This window comes from Sitophilus oryzae, unplaced genomic scaffold (genome assembly GCF_002938485.1).
Source record: "Sitophilus oryzae breed Bouriz unplaced genomic scaffold, Soryzae_2.0 scaffold_1057_pilon_pilon, whole genome shotgun sequence".
Classification (NCBI taxonomy): Eukaryota; Metazoa; Arthropoda; class Insecta; order Coleoptera; family Curculionidae; genus Sitophilus; species Sitophilus oryzae.
This window is the reverse complement of record NW_022145679.1, coordinates 518,114-533,508: the sequence shown is the minus strand read 5'-3', so window position 1 is coordinate 533,508 and position 15,395 is coordinate 518,114. Positions and strand designations below refer to the sequence as shown.

Genomic DNA, 15,395 nt, shown 5'->3' with positions numbered 1-15,395 from the left:
ATAATATAATTGTTATTAAATTGACATGAACGTAAAAGAATCAAATGCATAATTAACAATATATGGATATTAGAGAATAATATTATTATTTACTTTAATGTTAAAAAAAAAGATAAATCTATGTAATACTATTTATTGAAAAATTAAAACAAGAATTATAATATAAACATATTTTTTTTTTTTTTTGTTTTATTTTTGTATGCTTGTTGTTGCCAGTGGGGGGCCTTCGGTTTATCTCTACAATAGAAAGTAGCAATATTATCATTGCTATTGATTTTTTGTCTGATTGATATCATCGTTCGTAACCGATTTTAATTTGTTTTGCCTGTAGATTTTTTCAACGATCAAAAGTATTTAATTTTCATACAACCTTTAAAGCTCAATATTCGGAAAACAACGAGTTTTCAAAATTAGGTAGATTTATAAAAATGTTCGGCAAGAGTAACTCGCAAAATATTTTTTTTATTTTCTAACTGGTTTAACGTGTCTCCAAAACCAACCTTATCAATATTATTTTTTTTTTATATTTTTACAAATAGAATAAATTTAAAAACAAAAAAAAAAACGATTTTAAAATGGCTGACAATCGGATACTTGTAAAGAATGGCGGATTTCTGTGTCCGACTTATTATGAACTACCAATATACCAATTCCGACCGTCTCCAACATCAAACGATCCCAGCACGCGACGGTGGGGATCATCTCCAGCCCCCCCCCCCCCCCCCCCCCCCCCCCCCCCCCCCCCCCCCCCCCCCCCCCCCCCCCCCCCCCCCCCCCCCCCCCCCCCCCCCCCCCCCCCCCCCCCCCCCCCCCCCCCCCCCCCCCCCCCCCCCCCCCCCCCCCCCCCCCCCCCCCCCCCCCCCCCCCCCCCCCCCCCCCCCCCCCCCCCCCCCCCCCCCCCCCCCCCCCCCCCCCCCCCCCCCCCCCCCCCCCCCCCCCCCCCCCCCCCCCCCCCCCCCCCCCCCCCCCCCCCCCCCCCCCCCCCCCCCCCCCCCCCCCCCCCCCCCCCCCCCCCCCCCCCCCCCCCCCCCCCCCCCCCCCCCCCCCCCCCCCCCCCCCCCCCCCCCCCCCCCCCCCCCCCCCCCCCCCCCCCCCCCCCCCCCCCCCCCCCCCCCCCCCCCCCCCCCCCCCCCCCCCCCCCCCCCCCCCCCCCCCCCCCCCCCCCCCCCCCCCCCCCCCCCCCCCCCCCCCCCCCCCCCCCCCCCCCCCCCCCCCCCCCCCCCCCCCCCCCCCCCCCCCCCCCCCCCCCCCCCCCCCCCCCCCCCCCCCCCCCCCCCCCCCCCCCCCCCCCCCCCCCCCCCCCCCCCCCCCCCCCCCCCCCCCCCCCCCCCCCCCCCCCCCCCCCCCCCCCCCCCCCCCCCCCCCCCCCCCCCCCCCCCCCCCCCCCCCCCCCCCCCCCCCCCCCCCCCCCCCCCCCCCCCCCCCCCCCCCCCCCCCCCCCCCCCCCCCCCCCCCCCCCCCCCCCCCCCCCCCCCCCCCCCCCCCCCCCCCCCCCCCCCCCCCCCCCCCCCCCCCCCCCCCCCCCCCCCCCCCCCCCCCCCCCCCCCCCCCCCCCCCCCCCCCCCCCCCCCCCCCCCCCCCCCCCCCCCCCCCCCCCCCCCCCCCCCCCCCCCCCCCCCCCCCCCCCCCCCCCCCCCCCCCCCCCCCCCCCCCCCCTTTTGCTTTTCCTAAAAATAAGATAGTGCGCTTTCAGTTAAAAAAGAATTGAACCAGTCTGTTGGTTTCCTAAGCTAAAAAAGAAATTAAGTTTACAAAAAAAAAAAACTTTTTATTTAGTTCTACATGTTTATTAGGCCGCAAATGCTACTTAATGGGTTGTATTTATGGACGTAGAGATACGTAAATTAGGTTATAAATATGAACATAAAATACAACAAAATATAATTGGACGTTACTTTAGGGATTATCAGTGAGAGACGTATCCTATTCGGACAACGGTATATACGTCGTGTAAGCCAACGTAGGAACGACGTTGGGAAATTAATAAAAATCAGATTTCAACGACGTCGCTTTTAACAGGAAAGCGACGTCACTGGTCGTATCACCAGCACCCGACCTAAATTTGCGAAATATTTCGAAATATTTCCGGAATATTTCCAGAAATATTTCGTAAAACATTTGGGGGTAGTGTAGAGGCTATTTTAAAATTCACCTAAACCAACTTAACCAAATTTGAAAAATCTTATATTTTTTTATTTAAAGTTGAAGATAACTAATACATTGAACAGCATTATATTAAATAAAAAATTACATGTTTAATCTAATAATTGATAATAAATATTATAGAAGCTAAAAGAGAAAAAAAGTAAGCACAATAAGAAATAGCATTACTACTTATTTAGAAGAGATTCTTCCTGTCTGTAATAAGATCTCAGAAATAAATGTGCGTCCAGATTATCGTCACTCAAACGAGACCTGATCTTATTGTAAAGTAAACTAGCAGATGTAGATTTTTCAAGTTTGGCGTTCAGTTGGCGGAATGATTAATCAATAAAATTAGGCTGTACTTAAACTGCCGTTAAACGGTAGCTTACTAAAATGCCGTTAATAGGTATGACGTCGTTGATGTGACGCACTTGACGGCTTTATGAAATATAGGAATTTTATAAGGACTAATCAACGCTATCCACCCCACCAAATAGCCAACTTAACCAACGCAACTAACCTCGACACTGATAAAAAAATATAAGAAACAAATATAAATTAGTAAAAATCAACCAACCCCACAAAATAACCAACTAACCAATCAATTAACACCCTCCAAATCACCACGCTAACGAACCCGCCAAATAACTAAACCAAGCCAACAAAAAAGAGTGAAACCAATCAATAAGATCACGCTATAAGCAAAAAAAAATTAAAAAAGTCTTGGTCGGCGTGAGATTTGAACCACGGACCATCGCTTACGAAGCGATCGCCTCAGCCACTGACCCACGGGTGCTCTTGCAAAATGCTTAAGGCTAGGCATTACTTTCCGCCGACATGAACGTTGTCACAATATCTATTAACGGCATTTTAGTAAGCTACCGTTTAACGGCTGTTTAAGTAAATCGATAAAATTAAAATATAGAAGGTCTTGCATTAAATATAACACTTTTTTACATGATTCAAACTATATAAAAATGTTTACTTTATTTGCAAACTAAAAATATAAAAGAATGTGTCCAAGAGTTTTTTTAAACATGCTTCTATTTATTTTATCAAACATACGTATAACATACTCATAATTTGTATTTTCAGGATTATTGGTGCAACCAGTATTATATTCTCATATCTTGGAGAGTTTATCTCCATTAAAGACAGAGACAGAATATTAGGAAAACTGGAAATTTTCTGGAACATTGGAATAATAATCCTGCCAGGTAAATATATACCTACACGTTACCTTCTTAAAATTTGGCGGCAAAAATGTAACGAGGATAAGATCATTATCGTCGAAATCTTAAATGATAAAAATCATTTCAGGTTCCAGAAATTAAAAGGAAAATTTCAATTTAAAAAAATCTAATAAATTTAATATATCCTTCAATTACCTAAAATAAATCAGCAATCAATTTAAACAGTATTTTTTTTAAAACGAAAGATTACAGAAAATACAATTTATCTGTGAATTAAAATGATAGACCCACTGTATCTTCTCTTTGTACAGGTACAGACGATATTTAGTATCTGTTAAATATCTGGATACTTATTATATTTAAAAAGTATTGTTAATTTTTTACTATCTATAATATAAAAAATGTTATTACCTCTGTATCGGATTTATCTCTTCAAAAAGTCCATATATATATATATATATATATATATATATATATATATATATATATATATATATATATATATATATATATATATATATATATATATATATATATATATATATATATATATATATATATATATATATATATATATATATATATATCCATTTTTATACCTATAATATGTATTGATGCAACTTTAAGTTTATAAACTGAGTCAATTAGCACTTCAAAGATATAATTATATCTATTATAAGGTATTCTTAGTTTCATCAAAAATGAAAAATATTACATTAAAAATATCTGTTATTTAATGTCTTTATATTTCAGGAGTTGCATGGTCTTTACTGGGTAAAAAGACCATAGAAATAATAGAAGATGGAGGCAGTTTTAGTCCATGGAGGACCTTCGTATTGATATGCAGTCTGCCTAGTCTTTTTAGTGCAGTTCTCCTGTATTTCCTACCAGAAACGCCAAAGTACCTTATATCGAAGAAAATGTACGAAAAAGCGAGGCTTGTGTTTCAGAAGATTTATACTTTTAATACAGGAGATGATGGAGATAATTTTCCAGTAAGACATTTTGAAAATAATAACTAGATTGTTAAAAACGAACAAATTATTCATTGCTATAAATTGAAAGGTCTATACTTATAAAGTTATGCAGTTAAAAGTATTAGTACCAATAATAATATATAAAAAGTGATATATGGGAGTGGGGGGGAGTCAAATTTTTGAGTTTGAAAAATTGATTGTTTCAAAAAATTGATATTTATTTATATGTTTATCAAGACTCATAGAATTAATGCAATACTAAAACTAAAAATTGAGTATCCACCACTAAAAGAGTTACTATTTATTGTAAAATTATTTATTTTACACAATAAAAGAAAAATTATTCTTACACCAATTTACAAATATAGTCTGTCAGTCCAGTCAAGTAACAATTCAGGATATATTCAACTGTTCGCGACTATTTATCATTAAATAAACTAACATTATTTAGAACAAACAACCGTTACCAAAGCAAAAATATTAATAAAGTAAATGATAGGGATGTTGTACTATTGTGTAATATTGCGTATTTGATGTTGAAATTTCCATAAAAACTGTTACACTCACAGGGCGAGTCTTAAATAAGTGCAAATATTTTTAAGTGTAGTATATTTCGACCTCATAAACATGTCTCTGAGGTTTTTTTCGGGAAAAAAAAAATTTGTAATTTTTTTAAGATTTTAGTTATAATACATAATATTTTCATAATATGGCAACATAGGTAGTAGATTAAAATTTTAAGAAAGAAAACCCAGAAAAGATCTAGTGGTTCTCAAAATTTAAGCAAAAATATTTTTTTTTATTTAAAAAATAATAAAATATCTAGGTTATTTTGGACTTATTTGAAAAACGGAAAAGAGAGAATATTTTTCTTTTATCGAGATCTACCAGATCGGAAAATATTTGTACTTATTTAAGACTCACCCTGTAGGAATAAATCCAAGAAATTCTTAAATTTCAGTCTTTTCGTTATTGTGTATAGAAAAATTTACAATTTGTATAGTTTTTGAAATTCAATGTTCTTTATTGAGATTCAGCGTTAACTATATTACACACATGGCCAAAATTATTGCATATAACGATATTTTTATTTTGAACCTATATATTCTTTTTATATTTTTGGACATATTAGCTTACTACACGACTTCTTCTTCTTTACGTGCCGTCTCTTTCGTGGAGGTTGGCGATCACATTGGCAAAATCTTCATGATTCTCGGCTTTCCTTATAAGTTCTTCAAAAGTTAGGTGAGTCCAGTTTCTGATGTTTCTCTACCAAGATAGTTTCTTCCTACCGAGACCTCTCTTTCTTTCAATCTTACCCTTAACTATCAATTGTAAGACGTGGTATTTTTCATTTCTCAATATATGTCCTAAGTAACTATGATGTTTTTCTTATTTTTATTATATTGAGCAATTCTCTCTCTCTGCCTATTCTGTTGTAGACTTCGGTATTTGTGATATGGGCTGTCCATGGAATTTTAAGCATTCTTCGATATATCCATGTTTCGAACGATTCGAGGCGATTCATCTCTTGAACTTTCAGTGTCCATGTTTCTGCTCCGTATAATAGGATTGACCAAACATAACACTTAACGAGCCTAGTTCTCAACTCTAGGTCCAATCTGGGGTTCTGGAAGACGTTCTTCATTTTTAAAAATGCATTTCTCGCTTGTTCTATTCTGGTTTTTATTTCCAAGTCGTTGTTCAAGGTGTTAACTATCCAGGACCCCAAATATTTGAACTTGTAGACCTGTTCTAAGGTATTGCCCTCTATTTTAATAGGAATTGGTACATTTTGACTTTAGTTTTAAGAGAATTGATCTTCATCCCGTATTTCTTACAGGAGCCTTCAAGTCGTTCCACTAAACTCTGGAGACCAGTATCAGAATCGGCAATAAGAACTGTGTCATCGGCAAATCTAATGTTGTTAATGACTTCGCCGTTGACTTTAATACCGCAATCTGTTGAAGAGAAAGCTTCCCGACAAATCGCCTCAGAATAAACATTAAATAACGAAGGAGACAGCACACATCCCTGTCTTACTCCTCTCTGTATATTGACTGGATTGGAATTGTCATTTTCAATTTTCATGTAGGCTGTTTGTTGCCAATATATATTTTTCAGAAGTGTTACATCTTTGCTGTCAACTCCCAACTCATACAACATTTCGATAAGTCTCGTATGTTTGACTCTATCGAATGCTTTTTTCGAAATCTACGAAACACACATACATTGGTTTTTGTTGGTCTGTACACTTCTGCGCCATCAATTGTAAACAGAATAAGGCCTCTCGTGTTCCCAATCCACTCTTAAACCCAAACTGTTCATAGCCGCTTTCTTGCTCACACTTCTTATAAATTCTGTTATGTATTATTTTAAGTAACACTTTCAGTGCGTGACTCATTAAACTAATAAGTCTGTAGTCACTGAGATGTCGAGCTGATGGTTTTTTCGGAAGCGGTACAAAAGTTGAGTGGAGCCAGTCATCAGGTACTTTTCCTCTATCATAGATCTTGTTAAAAAGCATAGTCAGTATATCTACGTTCTCTTTTGATACTAATTTAAGTATTTCTGGATATATCTTGTCAGGGCCTGGACTTTTGTTTTTTTTTTATGTTGTTTAACTGCCTGCAATATTTCACTATTGAGAATTTCTGGTCCCTGATCAACCGTTGGTCTTACTGTTGGTTCTTCTCTATAGTCATTATAAAGTTCTTTCATGTGTTATTCCCATACTTGTATTTTTTCTTGTACGGTTGAACACAGTGTACCATCTGAGTTAATAATTGTTAGAGGACAAAAACGTTGTGCTGGTCCAGTTAATTCTTTTATTTTTTTGTGTAATGTAAACGAGTCGTGTTTCTTTTGTAAGTCTTCTAATTCCACGCACTTCTCTGAAATCCACTTTTCTTTAGCTGTGATTATTGCTTTATTAATTTCCTTATTGCAACGTTTATACGCTATAGCAGCTCGACCTTTATGTTCTCTGCGCTGCGCTGGTCCATAAGTTGGAGAATTTCGTCCGTCATCCATTGTTTCTTCTTTGTTTTTAGGCCAGTTAAATGTGTGTGTGTGGCTTTAACTAAGGGTGTTTTTAATGCGTTCCAGGTGGTTTTTATATCTTCTTCGGTGTTTCTCACTTCCTGAAAAGCATCATTAACTTCTTGGGGTACTCTGTTTTTTACGTCTTCGTTATTCAACATCTTGATGTCTATTTTTTTATATGAATGTTTTTTTCCAGTAAATTTTAATTTTAGTCTTATATTTGCAACAACAGGATTATGATCGGAATTAATATCTGCGCCTGGAAACGTCTTTGCGCTTTTAACAGATGATTTAAATCGCTGGTTTATTAAAATGAAATCTATCTGGTTCCGAACTATTCTGATGCCATTATCTTGAGGGGATCTCCAGGTATATAATCTTCTTTTAGGCAACTTAAATAGAGTGTTTGTAATTGTCATGTTGTGGTCTTGACAACATTCTATCAATCTTTCTCCACGCTCGTTTCTCACTCCTAGCCTGTATTTTCCAACAATGTTATTTATTGGTCCTTCGCCAACCTTTGCGTTCATGTCGCCCATAATTATATTAATGTCATGTTGTTTAGTTAACTTGTATACTTGTTCCAATTCATCGTACCATCTTTCCAATTCCTCTTCTGAACTTTCTGAAGTGGGAGCATAAGTCTGGATAATATTCACGTTTAACGGGGTTCCTTCTATTTGTATCATCATATATCTATCTGATATTGGCACAAAATTGCATACAGAGTTGCTTAAGCTCTCATCTACCAGTATTCCTACTCCATTAGAGTGAGTACCAGTGTTATTTCCAGAATGATAAAAAATCTTGTCCATTGACTGAATTCGTCCCGAACCCGTCCACCGGGTTTCACATATTCCAAGGATGTTAATGTTAAGTCGCTTCATTTCTTTGCACGCATTTGCAAGTTTGCCAGCTGCAAAAAGTGTTCTTACATTCCACGTCGCTAACCTTAAGTCTACTTTACAAAAGTTTTTCCTTCCGGGGATTCTTAGCACCCCTTGGTCATTTAAGACCTGCCGGAGACTAGGGGCCGTTTTCCTTTCGTGTATAGTCATTGTGATTTACTTGGGAATATATAATGAGGTGGTTTCCCGTGGCCTTCCTCATCGCAGTATCACAACCTTTAAAACTGATGCAGTCGTGCTTGTGAAATTCCAGACTCAAACCGGGCGTGAATCATTTTCCTTACGCTTTGAGCTGGTACTGGTGATCGCTGCTTCCCTTCACCAGGTGCCTTCATACAATCCCTGAAGGCAGGGTTGCCACATACGCCGGGTCCGCCGTTCCGAAAACTATTTTCTACTCCTTTTCCGCCGATATGGTCTTCACCCGTATCCCTGGGCAGGGGGTTGCGTTATAATCCCGCAACACTGGGTCCCCAGTAGAACTCAGCCACCGACTCGTTTGAGTCGGGCCCACTCCCGCGACTTGGACGCGTCTACTGAGATTTGACTAAGTGAGGTCAGAGAAGAGGGCTCTGTGTCTCCTTAGCCTGGGAGCTACTACACGACTAACTAATATAAAATTAAAATTCTAAGTGCAACTAGAGGCTGTTATTATAATTTTATTTCATAATGAGTGAAAATAAACAAAAACAAATTTTATTTTAAACAGAAAATATTGTAAAAATTTTAATTATTTCTCGCAACTAATATTCTGTATAGCCTTTTCGAGCCTCAATGCAAGCTGTGAGACGACGTGGCATGCTCTCAATTAAGTTGTCCAGAAAATGTTGAGGAATTGCTTCCCATGTTTCGCGCGCAGGAATTTTCAATTCATTTAAGGTACGGTGGGGATCATTCCTTTTGGCAATATGGCGTTTTAGCATGTCCCAAGCATGCACGATCACATTCATATCTGAAGTCCACAGTTTGGCCACCACAGTTTTCTTATACCTTGTTCCTCACAAAATTCGCGAATCGCTAAAGTGCGATGGGGAGGAGCATCATCGTCCATGTAAACAAATTCATCCTCCACTGCCCCTCGAAATGGACGCACAATAGGCTCTAAAACGTCTCTAAGATATGAGGCACCTATCATTGTGCCATCAATAAAAACAAGAGGAGTTCGAGCTCCGTGCACTATACCTGCTCATACAATATGCTTCCCCCTTGAAACGGGACACGGGGATGAGCTGCATTCAAGCGTGCTCGTCTGCCAGATGCTCTCCAGACCAAAGTTTGTCGCGTGTCTGACACTAGTCCTATTCTTGTTTCATCACTAAACATAACAAAATTCCAATTAGGTTCATTTGCTCTCATCTTCTCAGCCCATTGTAGTCGCGTAATTTTGTGCTGTAAATTAAGCTTTGGAACACGTAGAGGCCTCCTTAAATGTAATCCTCTGTCATGGGGTCTTCTTGCTATGGTCTTTCTTGAAACATTTACTCCTTCAAGGCGAGCTAGCTCATTTTTAATAGCAGTACTAACAAGCAGGGAATTGCGTCGTGCAATTAGGGATATTTGACTGTCTTGCACAGCAGTAGTAGTAGCTCTTTCTACCTCAGCAGTAGCTCTTTCTATCTCTTCCAGGCCGGTCTGTAACCTCGTTTGTCTCCCTGATTTTTTTTAATATTCGCGAAACATCGCTTTGGTTAACTCCTACAATTTCAGCTATTACAACTTGCCGGTAGCCCTGTTGAGACAGTGTTACTATTCTAACTCTAATAAACTGTGAAATAATGTTTCTAGGCATTTTAAGGCCAAAACAATTATTAAATTTACCACAAATCGAAATGTGCAAGAATTTGTAATAATATTGGGCCTGAACGATAAACGGTATTTACTATATCCATTTTAACAAAAAAATGTTTATTACAGATTATTTTTATACATAACTATGTATAAAAAAAGATTATTTAAATTCCTTTCCGTATATTTTTAAACGATATATGCAATAATTTTTGCCATGTGTGTATATTTCAGAATCGCTAGAAAACAAACATAAATTAATATCCAGGCAGGCCTTAATACATTTTATTTCTTACAAAACCATTCATAGTCCAGTAAATAAGGACAAGAAAAGACCCAAATCTTGTCGTAATTTGTCCTTCTTGACTTTTTAGGCGGATTGTGTATCATTTGGAGAGTAGCATTGGCCGAAAAAATAACCCCAAATAACCCTAAATATCTGCCAAAATATACAATTTACAGGAATAAAAAATCAAGCCTTGGTAATGATCTACAAAAATGATCCTTATAATTTTTTTACGTAGAATTTTAGAGTTAGTTACGTAGGCGGAATATCTCGAAAACTACTTCCGAGATATTCCGCCTCGAAGATCTTTGAATTTCCCCCCCAAGTCTGAACGGCTCCGAAGATAGATTTTATAAGCGTATCATTGATTGATAGGATGAATTGTTTAATAACTGGCTAAAATTTAATATTTTTTGATGATTCGAATTTCATTTGAAAGGGAGAGGCAAGAGTTATCACATTTTGGAACTTGTTTGAATTTTGTCATATTTTATGATAAAAAAAACGGGCAAACATATTCCTTGCCCGAAAGATTTTCAGATTTTTACAAACTTATTCATATTTTCACTAATAATAGCTTATTTGTCATGATTTTTTAACAGTTGTTCCTAGAGTAAGTATCTTTAAGCAACTCAGAAAGTTTGAAGTATTAGTTTAATCATATTTTATTAAAAAAACAACTATTTGTGAGTGGCTTTTTTCACTTTTTGGGGATTTCCGGAAAGTGTCGCAAACAAAAGAAAATTGCAATAATAACTTTATAGGTAACAAACATCAATGAGGAGAGGAGATGGAAATCAATGATAAAAGTTCAAAATTACCTGCAACATCTTGCAACTCTTTCAAAGTATATTGTTCCTGTCCATTTTCCAGGATATAATGGTTTAGGTACCTTCCCCATTTGGTCTGAAATATTATCCACCCACGAATAATTTTTTTTATTAAAATTGTAATTGTAAATTACATATCTTGGCAGATATTTGCGAAAATCTGATTTTTCAGCCATTTGGGGCCATTTTTTCGGCCACAGCTGGTATGTTTCTAAATTTTCATACTCTTTTATTAATCTCTACAGGTTCTGTAAAATAAATTCTCCATACTCCAAACTTATTTTTAATTTTTTTCAAATATTTAAATTGTATAATTTTTATATTTAATAATTAATATATCTAATGCATTAATGTGTTTATTTAGAGATTAAGTAATTATATAATTAACGTAATATTTTTCGTCTGAGGTTTTTAAGTCTTCTATTATTAAAAAAATGGAATTCTGTCGTTGACAATGTGACAATGTAATACCACCTGAGAAAGTAATTGTTTAAAGAAAAAGCATCCCAAAAAGAAATATTTGCCGGAAGGCAAATATTTTCTGTCCTTTGCCATTTTTTTGTTGAAAAATCAAGGATGTGTGAATTAAAAAAAACTCATTCAATATAGAAAATAGTTCGAAATCTTTCGGAAATTGCTATAAGTAATTCTATTTTATAGACAACTCACCCTGTATATACTACTGATATTTTATATGCACTGATATTTTTTCAATCGTGGTTTCAGGTTCATCATTTGCAAGAAGAAGACAACAACAATAAGATGGAACAAAAGCATAAAAACGAAAAGAAGAATTTCTGGAAAGACAGTCTTTCCAAATTGCACGATTTGATTGAAACTCTGAGAAGCCATCAGTATTTACGATATTTGGGTATTACTTGCTTTGCTGACTTTGGTTTAATGGCCAGGTAAATAATGTTTTAATAAAAAAAAGTGTTTCTTTTATTAAACTACGATAAAAAAATTTACCGTTAAAACCCTTAAAATAATTATTATACAGTAATTTACACTTCTTTAGATATTTTTATAATGAAGAATTCAAGAATAATTTGAATAGAAGATTTTTCAGAGATTAAAATCAGTATAATACAGGGTGAGTTTCCTACGATGTTCTCTATGGGTAACTCGGAAACTACTGGAGATAGAGAGTCGGTTAAATGGAGAAAGAATTGCAGTTTTGTGGAGTTAAAAAGTTCATGGCTTACTAGATATTTCGAAAAAAAAACAAATTTTGGCTATTTTAAAAATTGTGCCTAATTCCATTATAAGCTATTTTAGACAAAAAGTTTTCAGATAAAAGTTGTAGATAATCACATCCTTAATGAGACCGTGTCCTCCGTTTTTATTCTAAAACCTGTCATTTTTGACATAAAACACAAACATATGTTTTTTTAAATGGAAACCATAGTTGCCCATGACTTCATAAAAAGCGCCATTTTTTAAGCTTTTCAGCGATATAAGCTGTAATATGTTTTCTTCGAAAAATTACTGAGTTATAGCCAAACTTATCATTTTTAAACAATTTTACTTAGTTAGCCATGGAAAGTTTAATCGTCTTTGCTATCATAAGTGTGAAGCTGTCACATCTAAACTTTGTAAATTAAAATAAACAAAAATTGTAAATATGATTGTTTCAAATGAAGAAAAGCGTGTAGGATTATTGGTTCAATTTTTGTTGACCACATTTTCCCGGATACGTTGACCGGTGAATGTTACGTTTTTTAGAGAACGGTTTTCAAGACATGTTAGAAAAGTTAAATTTAGTTATAGCTTCTTATATTTCTTGACTAATTTCACTTAGATTGCATGATATTCTTATTCTGTTATGATTTATAACTTATAAAAAGTCAGAATATATCATTAAATGGTTCTTTACAATTTACATTGCACAAACCAAAACCTAAAAAAATAATATCACTACATACACTTTAAAAGCATTACTTCAATATATTTTAGAAAATGTTAAAATAAATCCGCTATTGTTTTGAATTACATATTTTTAAAACTGAATTACTACCTATTCTCACAGTCGACTTAATTAAACTTCTCTCGTACTACCACTTCGAGTGCCTCTCCTAATTCATAAGTTCTTTTGTAAACCTTATTGTTAACTATACCGCATAAAAAAATCTAAAATGGATAGGTCAGGTGATCGAGGAGGCCCATGCAATTAGTCCACCTCTTCCTATCCATGCGTTTGTATAATTATGATATAAATAATTTTTCACATCTTTTTTAATTATGAGGGGTGGGGGGTGGTGTGTCATAATGAAAGTCATGTTGAAACCACTCTATTGATGCGCGAAACCACTCTATTGATGAACACGCTTTTCTTCATTTGAAAAATTCATATTTACAATTTTTTTTATTTTAATTTACAAAGTTTGGATGTGACAGCCTCACATTTCTGAGAGCAACGGCGATTGAACTTGTTTCCATGGCTAACTAAGTGAAATTGTTTATAAATGATAAGAATTAGCTATAACTCAGTAATTTTTCGAAGAAAAGATAGGTATTTAAAAAAAAATGATACTGAAAGGCGCATAATTATGATCCCACAAAACTGCAATTCTTTCCCCATTTAACCGATTTCCTATTTCCAGTAGTTTCCAAGATACCCATAGAGAACATCGTAGGAAACTCACCCTGTATAATGACCAAAATCAAAATCAAAAGTTCCAATTTGGTTGTGTTGATAACTAAATAATGAAATTTAACTATATCTTTAATTATATTTTTTTAGCTACTACACATTGGTATTATGGTTCCCTGAGATTTTTGAACGTTTTGACAGTATTGGAATGAAACATTCCAATAACACGAGAGGAGTATGTGCGATATCACAAACTCATATTCAGCCCAGTAAACATCACGACAGTGAATGTGATCCATTCATTGAGAACAAAGTGTTTTTGGAAACGTTACTTATAGCACTCAGTTGCATTCCTACTTCAGTATCCTTAAGTTATTTTATGTATAAGTTAGGAAAAAAAGTAGTATTAGGTGAGTCACTTCTTTTAATATACTTATAGATATTTTATTCTTTACTATTGAAAACTCAAAGAGAATTAGAAAAATATACAGCTATTAGAAAAAAATAATAACTTCATACTAATATACATAATGATTTTTTTATTTGCAGTTTTTTGTCTGGTTTGTTCAGGTATAGTGACGATTTCACTAAACTGGGTAACGAACAGCATTCAAGTTTTGATACTCTCGTGCTTCTTTGAAGCGTTGACCAGTATTTTAGAAGCAGTACTATTTTGTGTGATAGTAGACTTTTTCCCCACTAGTTTAAGGTAAGATTATAACAGTAAGATAATTATATTCAGGTGGCATTTTTTACAAACGTCAAAGTTTAAGCCAGATATAGAAATAATGTTAAATAAAAAATGTATAGATGCATTGACATTTGAGTTGAGTATTTTACTCTACTTTACATGCCTCAATTTTTGTTAAATTAACAAGATGTATATACCAGCCACCTAGATTTTTTAAATAATAAAGATATACCCAGATAGCACAAAAGGAACATTTACATTCTAAGAATATTCCACCTAAGTTCTTATAAGTATATTCTTTTTTTAATAAGTATGGCATATGAATAGTACATTCTACTATAAATGTGATTTAAAGGTATATTATCAGCATGACCTTAGAATATCTTCTTAAATTATGGTTTGCAATAAATTTTAAGTATCTAAGTACTAATTCACCACAATATACCAAAACACTTTACTTTTGAACTGGACGCTTGTTTGGTTAATCATGTTAACGTCATCAGCAGATGATTAAAACTTAAATTTTAACCATCTGCTGATGATGCTAACACGGTTAGCGAAACGCGCGTCCTGTGCAAAAGTAAAGTGTTTTGGTGTATTGTGGTAAATTAGTGTTTTATTTTGCCTCTGTAGATAACAAAAAAATATGAAAAACATATGAAAAGCATAAATATAGAATATTAAAAACATGAATATCATATAATTGGAATATTATTTTTAAATACATTCTTTTACGAACATATAATTCACGTTCATACAATATATCTTGGAATGTAAAACGCACTTCCATATCACTTGAATAGGGTGGAACGTAATCTCTGCTATTCATGTGCCATATATGTTCCCAATGAAAAAAAGGAATGTGAATAGAACATTGTTGTTCCCCAAAGTCACTTGCTTCGCATATGAAAAGAACGTAAATGTGCTATCTGGGATACTGAC

The 15,395-nt window shown here is 36.3% G+C and overlaps 1 pseudogene; it reads left to right on the top strand.

Annotated features, from left to right (window-relative positions):
- Positions 1-15,395, top strand: part of LOC115875474 — a 32,694-nt pseudogene that overhangs the window by 13,392 nt on the left and 3,907 nt on the right.